The sequence below is a fragment of the Octopus sinensis genome, linkage group LG3, assembly GCF_006345805.1.
Source record: "Octopus sinensis linkage group LG3, ASM634580v1, whole genome shotgun sequence".
Classification (NCBI taxonomy): domain Eukaryota; kingdom Metazoa; phylum Mollusca; class Cephalopoda; order Octopoda; family Octopodidae; genus Octopus; species Octopus sinensis.
In genome coordinates this window covers 15,742,409-15,769,841 of record NC_042999.1, presented here as the reverse complement: position 1 = coordinate 15,769,841, position 27,433 = coordinate 15,742,409, and the positions used below count along the sequence as shown (strand labels likewise).

General features: G+C 34.0%; 1 protein-coding gene and 1 long non-coding RNA gene across 4 annotated transcripts in view; one reads left to right on the top strand and one right to left on the bottom strand.

Annotated features, from left to right (window-relative positions):
• The window catches only part of LOC115209184, a 662,850-nt gene that overhangs the window by 231,831 nt on the left and 403,586 nt on the right, over positions 1-27,433 (top strand). Inside the window, exon 1 of one of the 3 annotated variants that reach the window (XM_029777425.2) lies at positions 20,928-20,973. The exons of the other annotated variants lie outside the window; for them this stretch is intronic. The gene's annotated coding sequence lies outside the window, so the exon portion shown is untranslated. Of the gene's footprint in view, positions 1-20,927; positions 20,974-27,433 lie in introns of those variants that run through there. 3 annotated transcript variants of the gene reach the window in all.
• On the bottom strand, positions 11,310-26,695 carry LOC118762410. The gene is made up of 3 exons (XR_004998155.1): positions 26,684-26,695; positions 18,741-18,745; positions 11,310-11,617 (listed from the first exon to the last, which is right to left on the bottom strand). It is a non-coding gene; the product is annotated as an uncharacterized LOC118762410 (long non-coding RNA).

The following is a 27,433-nucleotide window of genomic DNA, read 5'->3' as shown; positions in this document are numbered from 1 at the left end:
CAGTTATGCTGTTGACATGACAGAACACACCCAGTATGTTTTTTAAAGTAGTTGGTAAATGAGTTGAGGTAATGTAGGTTTGAGATGGCCCTTAATTTTTTTTTTGCTTAGGACATGATAATCTCTGCAGTATTGGTGCTATGATAAATGCACAGAGTGCACTCAATAAAGTGGTTGGCATAAGAGTAGAGAGAATGTAGAGAGAAGAACACTCTTAGTCATACCATTATCATCATCATCTCTTAACGTCTGTTTTCTATGCTAGCACGGGTTGGACGGTTTGACTGGGATCTGGGAAGCTAGGATGCTGCACCAGGCTCCAGTTTGAGCTGGCAGTGTTTCTGTAGTTGGATGCCCTTCCTAACACCAACCACTCCATAAGTGTAGTGGGTGCTTTTTACGTGCCACCGACACAGGGGCTAAAGGAGGCTGGCAATGGCCACGATCGGTTAGTGCTTTTTACGTGCCACCGGCACGGACACCAGTCAAGGTGGCACTGGCATCAGCCACGTTTGGATGGTGGTGGTGTGTGTGAGGGAGAGAGAGAGAGATGGATCTCTGAATGCAGCATGCAAGAGTGATGAATGCCAATATAGAAGTAACCTAAGAGACAGAGGAACCATATTGTAGACATAACAACCTTATCATGGTACTGTGATTAAAATACACCCAATGCATCCTATAACGTGGTTGATGATAGGAAGGACATCCAGCATAGAAACCATGAAAAACTATTATCATTCCAGTTAGATATATTCTCCCAACTCATCTAGGAGGGAAAATAACCCCAAATAAATGCTAACCCAGACTATGTTGAAGCATCTACCCCATGCATGAACAAAAAGTGGATGTAAAATGATGACAACGAGGATGATGACAATGTAAGCTTGGCTTGGACTTTTGTGTTGTCACATGTTTTATTCTAAAAATTCTGGTTGGAGGCAAAGTAATAATCCTTGAGCAACCTCAGTTCATAAGTCGGTGCAAACTTTGAAATATGAGACTGCTTTGAGAATCATGTGATGAAATAACCAAAGTCAAACCTCAATGTTTTACTTTTGCTGCAAATTTTCATAGAATTTAATTTCATTTTTGTAACATAAAGAGATTCATAAACTAACTTGGATGCACCTTGGCCCCAAGAAATGGTAATATGATTATGTTCAAATTACAAGAAAAGATCTGAATGATGTGAGAGATAAAATAAACTGAAGGTCAAATTAAGGGCCAAATCAAATTATTAAAATTTCATTGCATAAAAAGTTTTGATGTTATAAGCTTATTGAAAAATCTGTCAGGCTATATTTTGAGCAAAGATTTATATTTATTGGCAGATACTTCCAAATGGGATGTCTTTAAAAAATGTTTACCAAATTTCAAAAGTACCCAGGTTTACACAATCCAAACACAAGGACTGCTTTGAGGATAATAATAAGCATATGCCAACTTTACTGCCTTAACAAATAGGCCCACATAAGCAACACAGTCAAAATTAAAATCTGTTTGATACAATACAAAATGGATTTGTCTGTTTTGTTGTAAGACATGTTAATCGGTTGAAATATTTTCTGTAAAAATGGTTTTGCCAAATTTTAAATATACCTCGGAGAGACAATGTGAGCAATGACATAAGTATAGAAGCTGTTTTGCAATGTAGCAGGCAGAGATTGGCAATTTTTGTAGTTTTATATGCGATGGAAGAATTCCATAGGTTCTATTGTATAGAGAATTATTTTCTAGGAAAAGGCCTTGTTAAAAACCAAAGATGATCTACAAGGACTGCTGCAAATTGGACATGAAATGTAGTATTTATGGGGTAAGTTGGGAATACTTTGTACTTGATAGTGCATCATTGAAAGAAAATGTAGTGAATCATCCATTCGGTTCAAAGATAATCACAATAAATATTCATCATTAAATCAGGTAAGAGGAAAATACAGAGAGAAAGTAATAATCTCTTTAAATGTTTGCCCTATTCCTGAGTTTCTCTAACATTGATCTTGTTAACTGCTCAAAGGTACATGAATCAATGTCTGCTTGGAAATTTTTGCCACTTGAAAGGATATACACTTGACAATCAAGCAATAAATGGTCTTGTAATCAGTGAGCTAAAAAGTCACGTCTGTACACAATACCTAATGTTATAATCCTGCACTGTGTTTCAATGAGAAAAGACTTTTATGTTGTAACTATGGTAAAAAGTACATACCATCAGCTGAACTAAAATGTCATCACATCTTTATTTTGCAGCTGATTAGCAAGCACTAGTCTTACCCAATACCGGTTTCAATTCTATCACGTATTATGTATATGTTTGCATGTATGTACATGTGTGTGTATGTGTCATATTTATCTTTACGCAAATATTTTGTATGTTTGTGTGTGTGCGTGTGTGTGTTATATTTATCTGTATACAAATATTTTATGTTATATGTTTGTGTGTGTGTGTGTACAGGGTGTGCTGAATAAACTGTTGTGTAAATTACGCAAAAATGAAAATAGCACTGACATCTCATTTTAAAAGATATATTTACCAAAATTGCATAAAAAATATCTTGAAATACTAAAGAGTAAATTTATTCAGTAAAATCGTCATTGGCTTCAACCACAAACTCCAGACGATTTTGGAATCTCCTGCAACTCTTCTGGATGGTCTCCTTGTTTAAGTTGGTGAATGCTGCCATAATCCTTGCCTTCAGTTCATCTCTGGTGTTACAAGAAGTTTTGTTGGTTTCTTGCTCAACTGCACCCCACACATAATAATCAAGGCGGTTGCAGAGTGGGGAGTTATGCAGTCAGATGTTACGGTCGATATGGTCGCAGAAATTATCTGACAACCATAGCTGGGTTCTCTTGCTTGTGTAGCAAGGTACAGAGTCCTGTTGCCAGACATAGTCTTCCAGCAGCCACCCTCTTCACCCAGGGCAGCATTACCTCTTCCAGGTACTTGATGTAGGCTTCTGTGTTGAGTCTAAGTCTGTGTGGGAAGACAAATGGAGGCATAACGTCGCCATCACTAGTGATCACTCCAAACCCCACGATGTGGACTGGATATTTGATTTTTCTTACTCTCAGTACATATCCTGAGATTGTACTGTCCTCAGATTGACACTCAAACACCCTGACATGTTCATATTGGAACTTCTGGTGTGAATGCCAAGCAGTACAGCATGTCATTGCTAAATTAATGGCAGAATGAATTGTGTTATGGTGCTGTGTTTGTCACTGATGGTGCCCAACTGGCCCTACTATACTGAGTAGTCAGCAAAATCAAAAACAAGCAATGCACATGCGTGAAATTAAAAGTATAAGATGGCAACAGTTTACCCATTGCACCCTGTATATATATATATATATATTTTTAATTTTTAATTTATCTTTCAAACACCATTTTATAGCTTTCTTCAAATTTTTAAAAGGACTATCATTCGATATGTTATACAGAATTCAAATTTTATATCTCTGAAGAGCAGAAGCATTGTCTATAAATGCTTAGCAATATAAGATTTCATTATAGGGACAATACTTCTGTGAAACGATCGTAAGATGCTTTAAATAATTAATTCAAAACTTTTAAACTGTCTTATACGTTATATATTTATACTTGTACATATTTACATATATTTTTATACCTATATATATATATATATGTGTGTGTGTGTGTGTGTGTAGATATACATATATATATGTGTGTGTATGTAGATATACATATATATATGTGTGTGTATGTAGATATACATATATATATATATGTAGATATACATTATATGCATATATGTACTATATATTTACTCAAATTCACATGCACACACACACACACACACACACACAATTACACATATACTGTTTGTGTGTGAATAAAGTATCTTTGTAGATAAATGTGGCGTAGCATCATAAGAACTTGATATTAACTAAAATGATGAGATATCAGAAATCATCTAATGTATCTGAATAATACGACAGACAATAGACAATAAGAGTTTTGCTGATATTTCAAGTTTTAATACTTAAACATATTGACAGTCAAGGAGATACAAACGAATTGATAGAGGGATAGGTAGGTAAGTAGATAGATAGGTAGGTAGTTAGTTAGTTAGACAGGTAGGTAGGTAGGTAGGTTGGTAGGTAAGGAGGAAGAGAGGTAGGTAAGTAGCAGGGTAGATTGGTAGTTAGGTAGGTAAGTAGGCAGGAAAATAGACATGTGGAGATTTGAATAGATGATTGGGTTAGTAAGTAGACAGAAAAGAGGTTAGATTGATTCTTTGAGAGTTCAGTTAAATTAAATAAACTAAACCAGCAAAGAACAGTAGAGCTGAGTGTGCTGTAAATATCGAGTTGTGGGTGTAGTGATTCTGATAGCTTCTTCCACACGATTGTCAGCTTTTGAACACTGGACTGTGTGTGTATCATCATCATCATCATCATTTAAGGTCCATTTTTTTTCTATGCTTGCTTGGGTTAGAATTTATCAAAGCAAATTTTCTTTGGCTTGATGGTCTTCCTGTCACCAACCTTCACCTGTTTCCAAGCAAAGTAATGTTTTTTTTCTCATAGCTAGATATGTTTTCTCAGAAGATTGGAAACAAACAACCTTGCTTATATGACAATAATGCACATTCACAACCATCATATAATACCCTGACATTGGTATGCTAACACTCACTCTCTCTCTCTCTCTTTTTCTCTCTCTCTTCTCTTTTCTCTCTCTCTCTCTCTTTCCCGTACACACACAACACATACACATGATAAGCTCCTTTCAGTTTCTGTCTACTAAATCCACTCACAAGGTTTTGGTTGGCCTACTACTTGGGAGTTGAGCATTGTTTACAGTGGGTACATTTTATGGAATTCCTATCAACCCCTCTTTCTCATAAATGAGCCACAGCTATTTCCCTTATGCTCCTTCCTACTATTTTCGCTTATGATATATTTACATTAAAGCCCTTCAATTCCAGGTCTTGCTTCTATGTTTGGAATTTTTGCTTTAGTTCTTTAATTGCTTCCACTATAAGAGCCAAATCCTCAGCACACAAAAGTTTCCTTGGACACTAGACTTAAATTACTCTGTTACGACTTGAAGGTCTCTAATAAACAAGAGGAGGCTAACAACTGAGTCCTGATGGACTCATGTCTACACATTAAATTCATCATTGAACTCATTGGTGACTCTCACTATGCTGTTTGCCCTCCTATACTTATCTTGTACAGTCCAAACAAACCATTCATCAACTTTTAGTTTTGTTAGTAAATATCAGATTACAGAGCAAAGAACTCTGCCAAAATCTTCTCCAGATCAATAAATGATTGATATAAGGGTATACTTCTAGATATGTACTTTTTTTGCATGTGTCCCACTAATAATATGCCATCTGTGGTAGTTTTCCTGGGTCAAAGCTGAACTACATTTCATCAAAGCTAATCCTATCCCTAATCAGTTTTGCCATTATGCTTTCTATAATTTTCATAACCTGTTCTAACAGTTTAATGCCTTTACAGTTTCTGTTTTCCCATGCATCTTCTTTGCCCGTATAGCAGTTTTATGATAATACTGCAGACCCAGTCGTTGGCTTGACCATCTTCTATTGTAATATTTGATTTATTATTCAGTTGACTATCCTATTTATTATTCAGTTGACACCCTATTTCTCCAGGTAGTTTATGCCTCTTGGTGACTATCCTCAATAGTTCAGTTAATTTCCCTACATTCACTTTCTTAATTGCTGTCAACTAGATTAAAAATCCTTGTGTAGGGCTTATATAATATAGGTGTTCCCCCACACACTCTTCATATTCCACACTCTCTTCCTAGCCTGTTTCTTTCCAGTTCCAGTGAAAGTCAGTTTACTTTTATTATTCTATATATACTTCTTAATCAAATCTTGATCTCTGATTATGTGTGTGTGTGTGTGTGTGTGAGAGAGAGATATAGAGAGAGTGCATTACATTTGTTATATTTATATATATATATATATATAAATTATATCATCATCATCATTGTTTAACATCTGCCTTCTATGCTGGCATAGGTGGGACGGTTTGACAAGAGCTAACCAGGCAGAAGTCTGCACCAGTCTACTGAGTTTGATGCAGTCAGCATAGGTGACTGGGAGATGAGAGATAGAGGACTGAGTGATAAAGAGGTGAATGAGAAGGGAGATGAGGAATAGGTCGATGAAAAGGATGTCATGAAGGGTCTGCAAATGTAGACTTAGCAGGGTACAAAATATTCTAATCTCAAAACACTACCCTCCTACTACAGTACATTTTTCTGTGGGTAATTGAATTTTCAGCATCACCACATATTAATAATCATTATAGTCTATTGCTGTCTCCTCTGTGAGATTCAGCCTTCACTAATTCATTCCAAATTCTCCTTGGTCTTCCTCTTTCACATTAACTTGGAGCAGTTTGCATTTACTTATGCAACAGTCAAATGCCATGCACATCACATGCCGCACATCACATTGCAGCCTTCTTTCTTGTACACTGCACCTGATTTCTCTTATAGCCAGTGTCCCTCTCAGCTCAATTGTACTCTGGTATTCATGCACATCTAGTGGAACATGCTAGCTTCATTTGTTTCCAACCATCACACATCTTCTGCTTTCAAGGTCTACAACTCACTACCATGGAGCATTGCAACACTTTTTCCATAAGAATCATATAATCTGTCCTTCATCCCAAAAGAAATCTTAATTGCCTGGAGAGGCAATTCTACCTGAACTTTTTCCAATGCATTCTAACCCTGGGTACTTAACTTTCTGAATAGTATCTCCTCTGCTAATTATGATACCTAGGTAAGAGAAGCTATCAATTATTTCAAGTGAACTATCCATGCACATAAGAAAATTTATTTCTGCTATACTCTTATGTATGTATTGCTCCAGTGCAACTACCTCATACGAAGCATGTTGTCTCCATTAACCTGCTGGTGGTTCCGCTACACCTGTTGTGTCTCTGTAGAATTCACTGAGTAAAGTGTATGGAATTCCTACCTATTCCTTTTCAGCCTATCATACAATGCCATTTCTCTGATCTTACTAGAGTCCCGTCTTCTTTCTTACTTGATAACACCTTAGTTTTTGAAAAGTTTACACTGACACTTCTCACTTTTAAGTTTTGCTTCCATTTCTGGTGATTTTTTTTCTCTAATTCTACTATAGATTGAGTTGTAAAAGCTAAATCCTCAGCATATAGGAAATTCCATGGACAGTTGGTCTTAAACTCTTCAGTGATGGCCTGTAGGATAATGATGGATAGAAGGGATGTTGAAGACTGATTCTTGATGGATGTCTACTTGCATGATAAATTCATCTCTGAAGTCATTGTTGACTCTCATTTTATTTACTACATTTTTGTACATAGCTTTTGTACAACCCTCACAAGTCCTTCTTTTACACCTTGTTTCCTTAGTGACTGTCAGATTGTAGAGCATAGCCTGGGTATAAAGCCAAACTGCGTTTTACTTGGCTACTTCTGTTTCTAATCAATTATGCAATGACTCTCTCCATGATCTTCATAATTTAGTCCAACTATTTGATGTCTCAACAACTTTCTCTCTCTATGTAATATCTCTTTTACCTTTGTAGCAGTTTATAAGGATATATAAATATGCATCCTTATATGTATATATATATTACGTATTTTACATAATACATATGCTAGAGTGTTACCTGTCATATAATAGGAAACTTTGGAAGTATTTTTTGCTACCATGAGTAATATCAGGAAATGTGGCATATATGCAATAATTGTAATTTAAATCTGATCAAATTTTTTTGTGATTTTACAAAATGATGAAATGAATACTAAAAAAAGTATCTATTAAATTAATATAAAGTTGAGTAAAATGAATTTCTCATTTGTATATTTGCAATAAATATGGTATTATTTTTCTGAATTTTATTTGTACAATCACGACTACTCCATTGGAAACCTATCTCTACAAACTTCATTAATAGCCTCATAATTTTCTCAAAGGTATAAAGTACTCATGCTAGGCCTCTTATGCTAATCCTCCCCGTAGCTCTCTTTTACTTCTCTCCTCTTTTCTCAAAATAATATAAAATGTGACTTGAGAAATTTACCAACCAGCTGCCAACATTGGCTGTTATTAAATATATTTTCTCCCTAGCATTTTTTTTACCCATTATCTCACCCTATAAACTATTTACCAAGTTTATCTTTCTAATTAAACTGCAGTTATGCCTCTAAGTGTGTGTATGTGTGTGACTTGGACAGAAGAGTGTGTGTATGTGTGTGGAAGCATGTGTCATGCATTTGGTATCTATCAACTACATAACTCTTTCTCATCTCTAGCTTTCCCTGTATCACCGCATGTCAGTTTCTGCATTCCTCTATCAACTTCAACTTCTTATGATGCCTCTCTCTCTGTATCTCACTTTTACCTTCTCTTGTTCTCTCTTTATGATATAAAGTATGACAAAAGCTATCTACCAAACAACCAGCCAACAAACATTTATATTGGCTATTATTATTATTATTACTAAGGCAGTGAACTGGCAGAATCGTTAGCGCACTGGATGAAATGCTCAGTGGTATTTCACCCATCTCTATGTTCTGAGTTCAAATTCCGTCGAGGTTGACTTTGCTTTTCATCTTTATAGGATTAATAAATTAAATACCAGTGAAGCACTGGGAGTCAATGTAATTGACTAGTCCCTTCCCCAAAATTTCAGGCCTTGTGCCTATAGTAGAAAGGATTGTTGTTATTATTATTATTAGTAGCAGTAGTAGTAGCAGTAGTAGTAGTAGTAGTAGTAGTAGTAGTATTGTTATTCTGTAGGGGGAGTTGACTTTGCCTTTCATCCTTTTGGGGTCAATAAAATAGGTACCAGCTGAGTACTGTGCTTGATATAATAGGTTTGCCCATTCCTTGTGTCAAAATTTGAAACCATTATCATTCTTCTTATTATTATTGATGTTGTTGTTATTCTGAAAAACTCCCAGATAGTTCTTAATTTCTGATTGTTCTTTACTTGAAAGCAGGCAATAACAAATCACCAATGGTTTCAAGTAGTGCCTTCTCCTGTGGCTCAAAAAGACAATACTCTCCTTAGAATGTGAGCTATACCCAACAATGCTGTCTTCTGGATCATCTCGAGCCTGACAGCAGCTCCAATATTCTTAATATGTTTTTCAAAGCCCTTGGAAACTGCCCCTAATGCTCCAATTACCACCAGTATCACTACTACTTTTCTCATGCCCTATAACTTTCCTATTTCATCCTGCAGTGGCTGATATTTCTCACACTTTTCTGCTTCCTTACATTTCACTTTCGTATTGCCTGGTATCACAACATCTATTATCTTTACTTCTTTTTCATTTTAATGGATGAGCATGATATCTGGTCGTCTCACCTCTATGAGTATTTAGTAATGTCTTCCATTACTCTCTCTGGTTTGTGTTCGTACCATTACTCTTTTACTCTTTTACTTGTTTCAGTCATTTGACTGCGGCCATGCTGGAGCACCGCCTTAAATCGAGCAAATCGACCCCGGGACTTATTCTTTGTAAGCCTAGTACTTATTCTATCGGTCTCTTTTTGCCGAACCGCTAAGTGACGGGGACGTAAACACACCAGCATCGGTTGTCAAGCAATGCTAGGGGGACAAACACAAACACACAAACACACACACACATACATATATATATATATACATATATACGACAGGCTTCTTTCAGTTTCCGTCTACCAAATCCACTCACAAGGCATTGGTCGGCCCGGGGCTGTAGCAGAAGACACTTGCCCAAGATGCCATGCAGTGGGACTGAACCTGGAACCATGTGGCTGGTTAGCAAGCTACTTACTACACAGCCACTCCTGTGCCATTGTTCAGCTTTCTCAAGGTTTGCTTTACCGCACAATAGCCAGTGGACATATCTGGTCACATTGTCACTTCTCCTTTTGTATTTGCATTGAGTAAGCTTACAGCACTCACTAAAAATATGGCTTATACTTTCTCCTTTCTCAGAGCACATCCTACACTGTGGCAATTCAGTGCTTTTATCAATGTGATATTTGGAGTAGTTTGTTCTGAGAGCTTGCTCTTGAGCACAGCACACTAATGCCTCAGTGGGCCCTTTTAAGTCTCCTTTCTGCAACCATTGTCAAGTTCTATTCCAATCAATCTCATCTTTATTCTTCAAGAACTGACTATGCATTTTCTTGTCCTGCTAAATTTTCTTCATCTGCTCTCTTTGGTCTTTCTTAAATTGTATTGGATCTACGGCTTCGTTTACTTTTAAGGTTCCCTACATTTTCACTGCTTCAACCATTTCTTCTTCACTCCCCTTGACATACCAAGCCAGGCTATTCTCCTCTTCCCTTACACAACCTTCACAACACACCAGTCCCCCTCCTCATTCTTTCCTCTTTACATACAATCTTGACACATCACTCTTGGAGTGTAGTTCCTTGTTCATTGTCATCAATTTACGTGTTCTCCAGTCTATCTCTTGTAATTGATACTTCTTCCAAGATACTATTCCTGCCCCATATCTCACCAAAGCAACTGCCTACGTGTTAACTGTTCTAATTTTATAGTGGCCATTTAGCTTCAATTGGAGTACAAGCCGAGTTCTTCTCAAATATTCTTTCCAGTACATTTATTTCATCTTGTGTTTATTCATCTTATCTCTTTCAATGATACCCAGGTACTTATATCCTTCCTCTCTAACTTCATTTATAGTTTTGTCACTTTCCAGCTTGATCCCATGGCTTTTACTGATTTCCCCCTTTTGAGAATCATTACACCGCATTTTTCAATCCCAAATTCCATGCCAATATCTTTGCTAATCATCTGCATAGTTGCCGCAAAACTCTTAGTTTCTTTCTCATCATCATCATCGTTTAACGTCCGTTTTCCATGCTAGCATGGGTTGGACTGTCTTAGCGAATAGCTTTAGGTCATTCATAAACCACAGGTTGTTTGCTTTCACCCTGCCTAGCATGTACCCCATATGCATCTTTATTAAATCACTCATTAGTGGCACTATGCAGACAACAAATAGGAGAGGCGACAGATTGTCCCCTCGAAAGATTCCTCTTTTGATATTTATCTCTCCTAGCTTATCTCCCCATGCTATGAGTTCAGTTTGCCATGTTGTCACTGAGTTTTGTATTAACTTCAGGATATTGTGGGAGACCTTAAGCAGTTTAAGACATTCAATAATCCATGATTGTAGGACCATGTCATATGCTTTCGTGTAGTCCATCCATGCCATCACCAAATTTTTGTGTCACTCTTGCAATCAGCCAGGATAGTCTTATTGATTAGTAATTGATCCTTCATTCCTCTGCTCTTATGTCTACACCCTTTTTGTTCCACTGGTAGTAGGTCGTTCTCATTTAGGTACTTGTAGATGCTGTTTGCTGTGATGCCCGTCATCAGTTTCCACATCAGTGGCAAATAAGATATTGGTCGGAAATTTCCAACCGCATCCCCTCTACTTGGGTCCTTCTAGCATAGTACCATTCTTCCTTTTGTCATCCAGGTCAGTACTTGGATGTCACTATTCAGTATTTCATCCATCTGTCTCACAATTCTCCTGTGCAGAGCTGCCAAGTTTTTATGCCAAAAGCCCTGAACCCCATCTGAGCCAGACACTTTCCAGTTTGGAATTTTCCTGCACTGATCTCTAATCATCTCCTCGGTTATTCTTTAATCCTCTTGCTGATACTTTCCACTCTCACTCACCTCTTTGAGTGTCTTTAGCCACACTGTTTCAGTTTTGTGTTGTTTCTCCTGAGACCATATGTTTGACCAGAATCTTTTACTTTCTTCAGCATCTGGCACAACTTTTTTATCTTTTTCTTTCCCATCCACTTTCTGATAGACTCGTTTCTGATTTTGTTCAAAAAGTCTGTTTAATCTGTACTGCTCAATTCTCTGTTCATATCTCTTTAGTTTATGTTTTTTAGCTTTCAACCTCTGTTTTAATTCCTCAATCGCAACATTGATTCCCTTTCTCTTCACCCTATACTTCCTCTCTAGCTCAACATATTTCTTTTGCTGAACTTCATTTATCTCTTTTTCCATTCCAGAATATTAATATGTTTTCTGGTCTCATTAATAGACTGCACTGTTCTCCTTCAGGTTATATTGACATTTACCTTTGGCTTTCAAACCAAACTTCCAGGCTATAAAGATCGAGATTGCATTTATCAGATTGTTGGGGTTTGTGATGTTGTCAGTCTTGATATCACCAGTGATATCATTTATCTTCCTGGCCCATTCGTTGAGTTTCTTTTTGTCTACTTTTTTAAACCCCATATGAAATCTCTGTTTATCAGAGGTCCAAATATCAATGATTTTATTTAAAATGGATATCTGTTCCTTGGTTTTCTCATCACTTTCCTGATCAAAAATCTCAGCCTCATGCTCATTTTCTTCCTTTAAGTCTACTGCCATAGTTTCACTCTCTGCATCCTCTTCCGCCTCCTTCCGTTCACTGCTAGTCTTACTATCCCCAAGCACCTGTCTCTTAATGCATTCTAGTTCAACTGGAGATAACCATTCATTATTTCTGATGGCTCTAGCTTGGTCACACAGATTTTGTTCACTTAAATCAAGTAGACCTCTGTCACTCCATGCCCTGTGCTCTCTTTTCCTATTTCTCTTAGCAGGTACTTCATTATCAGATAATAGCACTCCATTACAGCCACATTCATTTCTTTCATCCACCTTCTTTTAGCAGTTGCTTGATGACACCTGGGCCCATGCTGCTCACCCATGGGGCACCCGCCAGGTGAGAGACCTTCACAAGGCCTTCCAGCCTCATTCATGCAATTCTCATTTCTATTTTTATTTGACATTTTCAGCACTGATGATGAGAGTTAGTGAATTATAGGTTGCACAACCACCAGTATTTCATTTTTCCTGTGACACCATCACTGACAAGATCACCACCCTAGGATATAGGATTCCTGTAATCCTGGTTTAATTTTTGGAGTTTCCGTCTTCTAGAAGGTGTGTTCAAGCATTATGATTGCTTCTGCCTCTTAGGTATTTGGTATTTTGGTGGCCGTTGCCTCATAAGTGTTCATTAGCCTTTATACAGGTCATGTTCTTCTTCCTGTAAGGTGTCAAAATAGCAAGAATCATGCACCCTCTTCACAGAGCAAGTTCTGTGGGGTTGCCAGTTTAGTCGCCAACATCCCAACCGAAGAAAAAAATAAATGAATAATTACCTCACTCTCAGTTTCAATACAGGGAAGTGGTGGTGGGTGCATCGGCCTCATGGCAAAGCAGTCTTTTCATCACAGTAGCTAGATAGGAATATTTGGAGAAGATAATCAAAAAAAAAGGAAAAGAAAAGGAGAAGAAATGTTTAACTAACTTTCTTTGGCATTCTACTACTAGCCTCATGGCAAAGCAGTCTTTCCATTATTATTATTACTATTATTATTATTATTATTATTATTTTTTTTTAAGACATTGCGTAGTAGCCAATATCATGATGTTGATTGTCTACCAGGGGTTTGTACTGTCTGTCAAGTCACAACAAGAACCTCAGTCTGACAGTATTTATTGCAATATGCCTGAAGTTCTTCTTCTTCTTCTTCTTCTTCTTCTTCTTCTTATTATTATTATTATTATTATTATTATTATTATTATTATTATTATTATTTACTTTTAAGCTGCATGTTTGCTACAATCACTTGCCAGGACTCACCCAGCATCCTTGGATGAGTGAAGGATAAGAGATGTTACAGTATGACTGAAAACTTGAGGAGATAAAGTGGCAGGAGCAGTAGCAAAATATTTTCATATAATACAACACAGACATTTAAATGAACAGGGTTTTTCTAAGTATGGGGTCAGTACTTGTCAGCACAATCTTTTGGATTTCTCTGAAACATGTTCTCCCGGGGCTTATCTAAATGTTTCTGACATTCTTTTTTATCATACCTAGGGCACCTACAATAACAGGAACAGTTCTCACTTTAAGATACCACATCTTTTGTATTTCATTTTCCAGGTCCCTATATTTACTTGATTTGTCAAATTTTTATCAGTCGGAATACTTACACGTATTCGTCTACAAATATTTTCTTCCTTGTCTTTAATAATAATAATAATAATCATCATCATCGCCATCATCATCATCATCATCATCATCTAATTCAAGCATTATACAGCCTCTCCCCGGGTGAAATAATAATGCAAACACACTCTTTCGATGCTATTGACACATGGAAAAAGAAGGAGGAAGTTTTCCTGATGAACCTTTTCATACGTTATTGATTCTTTCTCAAAGAAAATATACCTGGCTTCCTTTCTGCAACCACTAGCATAGTTCAACTGATATATATATCAAGCAGTCATAAATTTGATTAACCGAATTTGCATATTTGTGCATTGACAGCTTGTCATTAATTAAACAATATCTATTTCATGCACAACAGTGTAAATCAGAAGAACTGAAATATTACAAAGCTTCGCTGTAGGTTTTGTCCCGTAATCTTTGTCTGACCAATGTCTTTTAAGTGAATTTAGGAAACGGAAACTGTGTGGAAGTCCATTGTGTGTATGTGTGTGTGTATGTATCGATATGTGCATGTATACATACATACATACATACATACATATAGGTTCAGCAAAATTTAGATTCAGATGAATATGGTACTTAAGTCAAAGGCACCAGAATTTTGTATAGTATTATTCATATAAATCCATGGGGTGATTATAATCAAAATAAGCAACAAGTATATAGGAGGTAATGTGGTAGAATCGTTTCATGCTACTTCATTTTATTAAACACTGTAAGTATTACATCAGTTTTAAAATGTCGAGCAATCTTCAGCCACTTATAGAAATTTTCCAATCAATTTTATTGATAGAATTTTCTGTTTGATTGGAAAATTTCTATAAGTGGCTGAAGATTGCTTGACATTTTAAAACTGATGTAATACTTACAGTGTTTAATAAAATGAAGTAGCATGAAATGATTGTACCACATTACCTCGGATATACTTGTTGCTTATTTTGATTATATATATATATATATATCATCATCATCATTTAATGTCTGTTGACCATGCTGGCATGGGTTGGATGGTTTGGCATGCTGGAAGGCTGCATCAGGCTCCAGTCTGATTTGGTTTTCTTGGCTGGATGCCCTTCCTAATGCCAACTGCTCTGAGAGTGCAATGAGTGCTTTATATGTGCCATCGGTATGGGAACCATTTGTGTGACACCATTATCTGCTACGACTGTGATTTTCCTCAGCTTGATGGGTCTTCTCAAGCACAACATAATGCCAAAGTGCTTGGTCATTGCCTCCATGATGCCCAACGCTAGAAAGGAACTCGGCCACTTTGCTGCCATGAGACCCAATGCTCAGAGAGAGAGGGAGAGAGAGAGAATATATAAATTTTACAAGGAAAGTTCACTATCAACCTTTTCCTTTTAAAAGTTAGTAAATATATACTTCACTAAAAAGTATTGAATAATCCTTTGGTTTACTATTAAATTGTTGCTATGTCATTTGACTAACCAAACAATCACTTTCATAGATATGTTTTCACAAGATGAGTTTTACATAAATAATACTCAAAAAACAAACGGGAGAAAGAGTAAACATCACATGTTACTTTAAGGTTTACATACGTGAAAAGATTTTGTGAATAAATTTTTGTGTGTTGTGACCAAAAGGGATTTTATAGCAGGAGAAAAATCATATTTAACTGACTGGCATCCAGGTTTTTGCTGTTGTTTGACTTATCAGCATTCTAGGTGATTCTTCCATCATAAGTAAAAACTATGTGCTTGATCTATTTCAGATTAATTGATAAAATAGGCACATTATGCATGACATTTGCAAAGGGAAGGACATAACTTTTGGTTTGTGTTTTCTTTTCTCTTGTTTCATATGTACTTCTAATAAGAATATATGTTGGTTAATTATCATCATCATCGTTTAACGTCTGCTTTCCATGCTAGCATGGGTTGGACGATTTTGACTGAGGGCTGGTGAACCAGATGGCTGCACCAGGCTCCAATCTTGGTTTGGCAGAGTTTCCTAACGCCAACCACTCCGAGAGTGTAGTGGGTGCTTTTTATGTGCTACCGGCACGGGGGCCAATCAGGCAGTACTGGCAACGACCTCGCTCGAATCTTTTTACACATGCCACCGGCACAGGTGCCAGTAAGGCGACGTTGGTAATGATCACGCTCGAATGGTGCCCTTTTACGTGCCACTGTCACGGAAGCCAGTTGGCTGCTCTGGCAACGATCATGCTCAGATGGTGCTCTTGGCACCCTACTAGCATGGGCACAAGTGCCAGTAAGGCGACACTGGTAATGATAACGCTCAAATGGTGTGTTTTAAGTGCTACTGGCATTCAGAAAATAATATTTCTCCTCATATAGAATGAATATTAATTTCTTTTTATTAATTTCATTGTGAAAATTCATTACATTGTTTCAATATATTATATTAAAGTTTTTATGATAATGAGCTAGACAATAGATTGAGTTTATCGACAAAAAATAACAATAAAGATATTATTCTGATATCATATCATCAAAGCATCAAATCATTTTTTATATTGTTCTCCTTGAATATTTCGTGCAACTGTTTTTCATTCATATTTTCTCATCATACTGAATTTTTTTTGCCTAAGTTCTTCCTGATTTTCTACTTGCTGCTGTTTGTTCATATTAATCCTTCACACTTCTCTCAATGTCGTTGCCTATAAACAGCTAGATTATTACTGTTCATGTGTCCTATATGTATCTGTTTACTGTCTCTTCAATATTGTTGGCAACTTTCACATTCTTACTCATTCATGTGTTGGCTCTTCTTACTCATTGGTTAGGTCTTAAATTCTTGTTTTTCCTCTCATCTTTTATCTGTGTTGTTTCATTCATTTTCTTACTAGTGAAAGTCTTTGATTTTATTCCATGGTGAATCATAATTAAATATAAAATAAGAAGAAAATTCATAGTGCAAAATATCTTACAAAAACGCAAAAAGATTATAAAGTAAAAATTCTTTATTTATCATAGACAGAAAAGGACTTGTACCTCTAGAGACTAATAGTTTTGTCTACAATAGCAAGAAAAATATTATAGTGGGTTCCTTTTGTTTCTAAGCTTCCAACCCAGGGGAAATATTACCTTACAGGAAAACATGTGTTGGGTGGAAACAAAAAGAGCATCTGGCTATAGAAAATCTGCCTCAACAAATTCTTTCTGATCTATGCAAGTATGGAAAAGTGGTCATTAGAATGATGATAATGTAAGATTGGAAATGTGGTAATTGAAATCTTGCAAACATCAAGTCTTTAAATTTGGACACATAAATGATAAGAACCATCATGAAGAATGTAAACAAAATAAAGCTTCTGCCATGGCAATCTCATTGTTGTCAGTAAAGGTAACTTATTCAAACAAGTCAAAATCGTCCAACCCATGCTAACATGGAAAGTGGACGTTAAATGATGATGATGATGATGATGATGATGATTAACTAACATATATTCTTATTAGAAGTGCATATGAAACAAGAAAAAAAGAAAACACAAACCAAACCAAATATTTGAAAAAAGGAAGATATATTTGCTGTATGGGTGAATGGTGAAAATCAATGCAACACAAACTTAAACTAAGTGATTATTACAAACATTAATATGATGAAGAAGATTATTTAAAAACATTCATAGCTAGCAGTGTTTGGTATAATAGATTCAAATGTGTGGCTTAGCCTACACAGTATCTGCATTTCTGGAGACTCTTCAAATGCAGACATCCAAGCAGCCAGGGTGTTTCCCCAAGGTTCTTAAGAATAGCATTGAATAAGGAAATTTCTCTCCCCAACTTGTATTTAACTCTTTAGTATTTAAACTGGCCATATCCGGATCAAATATTCTACATGTTTTATATTCAAACTGGTGATATCTAGCTTCTCACACCTAACCTACATTGACATTCTAAGAATAAACAATCACATCATTGAAAACCCAAAGCTATAAGATAATGCATGATCAATTAAAAACAATTTGAGTAAAAAAATATTACATTTAACAGGGGTAATCTGAACACTAAAGGGTTAATGTAAAACAAAAAAGGAGAGAAGACATCATTTAGCTCTGCTACTTGGTAGTAATCTTTCAGTAGACTTTAATAATATCAAGGCCTAATATTGTGGCTTCATACTATCATTGCATTTTCAAGCAAACCAGCTAGTCTGCTTGGGGCTTGTTGCTTGATTGTATGCTACATACCTTTGTTGCGCAGTTTGTTTTGCTTGATATCAACATTATCTGTGTCACTGGATACTAATTCATTTGCAGCATTCATACCCAGTGAAGATTGAAGCATCTTTGCCAGAAGCCTGGTTCACAGTAGAACTATTTAAAGAGGATGACAACTCAGAAAAACTTTGCAGATATAAGTTATAGAAGTGACTTTCTCTCAGTTTGTCATATCCTCACTGAAATGGAATAAAATCTCCAAAATATATGAAAGCCTATGCTGCAGCATGTTACAGCATCCATGCTGACAGATCCAATGTGTGCTGACAAGCTTAGCTCCAATGGATATTCATGCTTTACTTCTTGTTTTGAGTACCGATGCACAGCGGCCTGAGCTATGAAGTGGTAGAGTTGCCACGATATGGTGAAAAATTCTCTTGTAATCTTTATATTTCATGTGCAGTCAATCACAAACGGATGAGTTGGTGTTGCGGTAAATGTAGACAGCAAATAGGACCTGGGCTTGCAGTTTCACTTGAACATATATTTTTTTCCCTTATTTTTTGCTCATTATCAAAGGGTCAGCATAACATTGGTAGCACATAACTGGGTCTCAACACCAGTAGATTTCAGCACTGTATATATGCACTGCAGAAGTGATTCTGTGTCAAGTTTTGAAGCTGCTAATTGTTAAATATATTCTTTGTGGGTAACATTGCCTGAAAATATAAACTACAAGTTATAACTATTCAGTTTCCAAAATGCTCTTCTTTCATCTTCTGATAATGCAAAAGAATCTAACTTCGACACTTGGACCATTTCTTTCCTTAATTACTGATACCATTATAGGAAGGAACTCGTTTTCAAAATTATAATGTAAAAGTTTTTCACTGACAATACGGTTATATTTGATATCATGTCTATTATTTCTTGCCTATTTCTTTGTACTTTTCCCTATGTTCACATCTTTGGGAAATATTTTGTGGTGCAGTTAATCATAAAATGAGACCCATGTGAGTAGATGGTGCATGTATGCACACATCTGCTTTGAATGAGCTTTGTTGGCAATGTATTAGCACAGATGTATTCCTTTCTTAAAGATTTTTATTGTAGTCCCTCATTTTAGAAGAAGCTATCTTTTCACCCATCATGCAATTGTTGTGAATAGGTGTCAGCATCATAAAACATGGTCCTTTGTTTCTAATCTTCTATGAAAACATGTCCATCCATGATGGAATATTAGCTTGCTTGTGAGCAAGTGTGGGTTGGCAACATGTAAAGCATTTGGCGATAGAAAATCTAAATCTAAATGAATTCTGTCTGACCCATTAGCATAGAAAAGTGGAGGATACAATAATGAGAAACAGTGAGAGAGAGAGAGAGAGAGAATCATAGTGTCATAATCTAAGAATTGTAAAGCAGATACTAGTATTTGTCATACACTGTACTAACATAATCTGATACAGAAGTCTATATTTGGAGTAGAATGTGAAGACATTGCTCACAGTTGTACAACAACTACACACTCCTTAACAAACTCACCATCAGTGTATGGCTTCACTTCCTTTGTAGTTAACTTGCACATTTCATAACTTCTTCTGTTAAAGAAATCTTTTTTTATTATTATGGCTTTTGAAATAGAATGCTGTTTGCATAAAGTTTCTTTTAAAATTGATAGAAGTTTTTCCTATCCATTATGCTTGATCAAATTGTAGGCTTTGAAGATAGTAGTTTTGATAAACTACATCTGAATCTACAAATAATTCATACTATTTTTGATATAGTTTTATTAAAAATAATGATATGTCTATTTTTCATCAAAGAACTAAAGTCAGCAATTCATTTTCTCAGTTCTGTCATAGAAGGGATTTCATCTATGCAGTATATAAAATCATTTAAAAATCTTTAAAAAAAAAAAGCAAATGAACTACAAAATTTTATTTGGTTATCACAAATGTGTTTATGCCTTATTTTTCAACTGTTTATATATATATATATATATATTGAAAACTTTGTTAGCAAGCTGTTTCAAACGTAAAATGAAGGTGAAATTTCACCCGTGGGTAAAGGGTTTTCTAATCTTGGTGTAAAAAAATTAACTGATAGCACATGGCATAACAAAATAAGAACAAAGAAGGATAATTAAGAGCATAACTAAAACTGTTGAATATGTGAACTTTTGATTGTATGAATGGAATTTGTCTTAGATTATGAGAGTATGCATTTATATAATACAGTGATATGTTTTTGTGAGACTCAATCATTGGTCCAATTCCAGTTTCTACTCAAAGCTACCTAATTCATCTCATAAATACCCTTATAAAGGTATGAGTGTCACATCATCTTGTTTTTCTGTCTATGTATGTAATTATATTAATTTAATAAAAACATCTACTTACTATTTATTATGGCCTAACACTCCACACAATTTTATGGGAATTATATATATATATATATTTATTTATATATATATATATATCAATGTGTTCAATCCTCTGGGAAAGCCATCAATGACTCTACTAGTTTGTTTATTGATTCATATAAAAATGTTATTCATTGAAATCATGCAATATTTCAATAACTAAAAACAAGGAGCATGTAAATTATATCTAACTTTTCATTCAAATATAAATGTGGAATGTTTTGAAAAAAAGGTAAACGCTTCATAAATTTTGTATTTTCTTTTTCATTTAATTTAGGTGTGCCATTATATAACACAATTTTTAAAATTGAACCTAATGCAACAGAGGGTAAATCCAAACATTTCTACAAAGATATTCACGTTTTCACTTTCATTATGTGTATAAATTATTCACATATAGTCATAAATAAGAAATCACCTATTTTCACAAATCACTTTGAAATTTCTTGTCATCTAAATTATCTTCTTTTATCATTATTTTATGAGAATTCGTTTATCTGATGTCACCAAAGAAATATAACGATGACTGTTTGTGTTGGTACTGTCTGTGATTGTTTAGATATTTTTTTCATGATGTTATCACTCAGTATATAGTATATCTGCTGAAATAACTCACTTCACAATTTGAATGTTCACTATATTTAGTTATTTTGTTTTCTTAACATTCGTCATTGTGGTCTTATATTATTTGCCTAATTTTCTTTGCTTTTACTCATACACTGTACATATACATATATATATATATATATATATATATATATATATATATATATATATATATATGATATATATATGTATATGAAAGTTGAAAAGCAAAAAGAGAATTTTTTTATGGATAACAACAAATATTTACATTTTTATTAAAATATGCTACCGGTTTCAATGTTTTTAAACAACAATTTAGTTATGCTGAAATAAGAGAGAAAATGAATTAAAATAAATTAAATGAAATTAATTTAGTTAATTTCATTTAATTTTACCTTTTATTTCAGCCTGACTAAATCATCTTTTAAAGTGATCAAAGCCAGTATCATATTTTGGTAAAAATGTGAATGCTTTTTCTTTTATCTATGATAAAGTTCTTAAAGCAATTTTTTTTGTGTTTTTTTTTTATATAACTGTAGTCATGTAAAACCTCTTAACTCTGTGTGTGTGTGCTTGTTTATATATACATATATATATATATATATATATGAATTTTTTTAATCAGTGTTTTTGTTAGATATTTGTCTGTATGTCCATATATTATTAAATATATAATGCACATGTTTATGCATTATTAAATCTCAAAGTTTCTGAAATGAGTTATTGTTAAGACAATTATTATTTTTAAGGCTATTTTCCCCATGTTTAAAGATGAAACAGTGTTTTACTATTTACATCTACAAAGTTGATGTAAATATAAAGGAAAATGTTTCATCTCTTACGATGAGGTTAATTGTTGTACTAAAAACAATTGTATAGGAATTGTGTTGAGACGTATTTCTTTTCTTTTGTGTCATTGATTTACTCATTATACTAATTACATTTAAATTAAATAACCAATTTGTAAGAACTTATGGAGCGTTTCATGTTATCTAATGTGACTTGAAGGATGAAAGATCAAAGAATCTCTGTCGGTGTTAGTGATCTGGAAAGCATTAGGTTTGGTCTTATACCTTTTTCAAACAATTTCTGTAAACAAGTATTTACAGAAAAGCAAATCTTACCTAAAACTGTGTTTATTATGCTAAGATAACTGATATACTAGCAACCACATAAAACTGAAGATGAAATAAATTGCTAAAGCAAAATATACTGATTATCATGATTATCAGTACACACACACACTACATACACACACATCACACACACACGCACACATCACACACACATCACACACGCACACACACATCGCACACACACACACACACACACACATCACACACACACACACATCACACATACATTACATACACACACATCACACACACATCACACACACACATCACGCACACACACATCACACATACACACTTCATACACACACGCACATACACACACACATCACACACACATACATCACACACGCATGCACACATTACACACACACACACACATTACATAAAAAGATGATATTACCAAACCAGAAGGGAAAGCGTGTGCAGTAAACATATACTATATTTCTTTCTCTGAAAATACTAAACCTTCTATTCTCTAGAACGTGTGAATACGAAGAAAGAAAAACCAATTTTGTTGGTGACAAAGATCAAAAGTATATGAATGGAATGAAATATTGTTTGCAAAGAGATTGAGAATCTTTCAGAGAGTTATGACACTTTCGCTATTTCTAAGAAAGCCCACATTCAGTACTTTGCCAAATCCACATCAAAGAGATTGAACTTCCTTTATGTAGTCAGAAGATACTGATCCATAATACAGCCTACTGTATATTATTTCATTTATAAATACAGCCCCATATAATTTTCTGGCATACCTTGAACTGTCAACAAAACATATCAAATCAAATTCAATGTGAGCCATTGCAAATTCTCCTTTTCTCTCCTCTATGAATATCTTACTTAATGTATAGATTTATATTTATTTGTGGTGAGTAAATCAATTATCAAGAACTATTTCCAATTTCTGATTTCTATTTACTTGTGTCTTCTCTGCATCTACTTTTCTTTGCTTAAGATTATAGCTGCTCATCTGAGCTGGTGTTCTCTATGCTTTCTCTATCATAAAATGTTACTCATATCCATATCTATTAATTCTCAATGTCTATGTATGGTTATATTTCTAAGAATTCATTCATAGGTGGATTTATCTGAAAGACTTTTGCTTACACATTTGCATAAACAAATTGACCTCCAACTATTTATATTCAGTGATATGCTATTTATACCCATTCTTTGTTTCTCAAAAGGTTTCGGTAATCCTCGGGATCTTTCTTATTTCATTGAGCAAATCTTTGATCAAAGGTATTCAAGTAATGACTGTCCATTTTTATTTTAACTCTGAAGAATTTACCCTGGCCTACATTATCCATTATCCATCGTGTCCTTTCTTTAAGACTGTTGGGTGGAGTGAAAGGGACCATATACATGCACTTTCACTGGTTCATTGCCCCTAATTTTGTGTGTTTTATTGGGGATTTTAGCAGTATAATTTTTCCACATGAGTTTCCTTCTTTGTTCCTTCATGCTCTTCTTTACTTTTGCCATTAAAGTTAACTGAATATGAAATGCTACAATTTTAGATCTACTCCATCATTCTAATGGGACAACATTTTTCAGTGAAAATGACAAAAATATTACATAGAAAGCAACAATGAAATAATCAATATAGCAGATTGACTAAATTCTAATAAATATTTTCTAAATTCTGTAAAAGATCAAATACTTCTGATTTGGATTAAGAAATGGTTCTCATGATGCTACTTTTCACTCAATAATTACAAAAACTACAAAAATACAAAGTTTTTTTTTTTTGTGCATTGATGATAAAAATCAAGACAAATTAACATGCTAGCCTAGTCAATATAAAACATAAAAAAGCTGTTTTTTTATTAAAAGATATATAAAGTTGCTTTCTGTAAGTGCATTAATAATTCTGTATTTTTGCTTGTGATATCACATTTAAATTGCAGGATTTTTAACTTGAAGTGCTTAGAAGTGAATTTGCATTAAAAAACTACAGAAAATAGACATTGGGACATTACATAATAAATATCTTAACAGCAACACTAGATCATTAATAAGAAACATCGTGACCATGTATGTATAGGTGTATATATGTAAACGTATGTGCATGTGTGTGTGTGTGTATATATATATATATATAAAGTTATATGTACATATATATCTGTGTGTGTTTGTATGTATATACATTATATATATATATATATATATATATTCATATATACATGTATGTATGTATGTATACACGGTGCAGAGATTATATTGTTGTCTAAATTACGCAAAAATGAGAGTAACACTGACATCTCATTTTAAAAGATATATTTACCAAAATTACATAAAAATATCTTGAAATACCAAAGAGTAAATTTCTTCAATAAAATTGGCTTCAACCACAGCCTCCAGACGATTTTGGAAACTCCTGCAACTCTTCTGGATGATCTCGTTGTTTAAGTGTAATGCCAACAAGTTGGAGTATTGTAAAATTTGCTACAAATTCAGTGCACCAGGTTTCCACAAAGTCTTACGTACACATTCATCATCATTCTTTTAATGACACTGTGAACCACTCCATTATGTTGATGTTTGAATGTTCATGCTGCTTCCTTCTGACATGTTTCTGGGTGTTATCCAGAACATGAGTTATAATGTGGGAGGTTGGTGCATCAGATGTATCTAGACGGAGTTGCCACACAGTTTGTCACTTCTAAGATTATAGTAGTATTAACAGAGCAATAGAAGAAGAAAATAGATCAATAGATTTATAAAGTTGTGAATGAGTTTGCCTACTTCATAGAATATACTTCTTTTATTATTTTCTTGTTGTAACTTGTTCTTTGGATTTTTCATGCAACTGAAATGATTACTAACATAGTTTTCAGTATGAAATTAATGGCATGTACAATCATATTTCAAATTTGTGTGTAGTCTCTTATGATCTGTTTAGATTCTATTTTATGAAAGTTTTTCTTGAGGTAATATTATGAAAAATAATTGGTTTGCTCTGCCATGTTTTAAACATGTTGAACAAACATTCCAGAGATCGTTTTTTATACAAATATTTGTGAACGCTTATTAGAACACATAATAATATCAGCTTGTTAACATCAGAATCGTAGAATATTATTTTCCATTTACAAAAATGTTTCACACATTTTACGCTAACAAAGCTTTGCCAACAATTGTGATGTAACAGTATTTCATATCCCTTTAGTGAAGGTGTTGGGTTCCGCAGACATTGCTGTAATCAATAATTTTACTAAGATGCTTTCCAAGTTACAAATTACATGAATATATGAATCTCTGAAGATTTCTCCCACCTTTTTATGATAGGCTTGCACAGAGACCGGGAAAAAAAACTAGCAAATAATGAAATCAGTACTGTTACTCATAACTCACCTCCAGCATACTTTCTGTGTGATTAAACCTGACATTTCTATGAAATAGATCACCAGATACTGACTGAGAATAACATCAAAATATACCTTATTTAGAAAACGTGGATCATGACAGATGTCTAACACACCTAATATGTAAATTCAACTGTTACTAATCAAAAAGTAATCTTAAAAGGTTAAATGATGTCAAAAATATTATAATTAACCTCTCATAAGAACTTGAAGTATGTCTTACAATTGTGGACAATTTCATCCTTTGTATGCTATACTCATCACTAACTACTTTCAAAAGTAAAGAATCAATTTTGCTTTTTAAAAACCAAAAGGAAAGAAAAGAAAATTATTTAATACTCAGTAGGAAAGCATTTAAAGCTTTGATTATGTTATTCATTTTTGTTTTAGTTGTGTTTTTTTTCTAAGAATGATCTTTCCAAACATTTCACATTTCCTATCAATGGCAAATGTAAAAATAAACAAATTAGTAATCATTAACTTCAGATATTTGAACAAGGACTTAATTTTTTAGGAAAGGAGTATTGGTAATTCTTTCATTGAAATTGGAAGGAAGAAAAGCAAAGACAACTCTAGCAGGATTGAAATCTGAATGTGAAAGGCTATATCTAAATTCTGTGAGGCATTTAGTCTGGTATACAACTACATCTGTCTCTCCACCACTCTGTAAAGTAACAATATCATCAATAATTTCATTCATGAATGCCGTCATAACTTCTATTCCACAAAGTTCAACATAATGGATTTTCTATTTAAAAAAAACAGATTTAATCAATTATTGAAAACATTATAAAAATTTGAATGTCTGTATTTCTTTATAAAATAAAGAAAATCCTGGAGATATATTAAAACAAATACATAACCTTTAGCCAGTGTTTAATATGTTGATCAATCAATTGTTTATTAGTTCATTGAAAATGAAGATAAAAAAAAGAAAAGGAAATTCAACACATCGGAAGAGAATATTCATATTAAATATAATGTTATTGTTTCATAATATCTTTGAATAATTGTGTTTATATTGATATCAAGATTATTGTTATATGTACATTTATAACAATATTATCTTCATAGAAAGCCACCAGAGTAGCTCTTCAGTTTAGTTCTGTATTTGACAAATAATTTTCTATTACATTCATGAAATTATTTTTATCTTTAGTTTGTAACAATAAACAATAGATACAGTAAAAATGCATAGAAATAATGTTTCAAAAATATGGAACTCATTTCTGATGGCTATGAGGAAGTTTCAGTCAAAACAAATCAAACGATTTTCTTTTTATTGGCATATAGCATAGTTTTATAAACTCTCAATTTGTATTACACAGTTGGGAATTTCTCAGACTATTTTATGGCTTGGTTACAGAACAGTAATTGCACAGAAACGGCTTTACAATAGATATCACAATTTCCCTCTTGTCCTGTAAATATAACTTTGTGAAGTTTAACCATTTGAAGAGCTGACAAAGCTTAGATAAGCTTGAGAGAAAAATGTTTACATACTTCAGGAACCAACTCATGCTAGCATTTAAAAATAGAATATGTTTAATACTGTATTATGCATTAAATTGATATTAACCTTGTGTGGATATTTTGTGTTAAACCTAGATTTTGGGATTTTCATATTTTGAAACAATTCCTCTATCATTTTGTTTAAATTGTTTTGAGTTATTAGAAAATTAGCACTGACACCTATTAA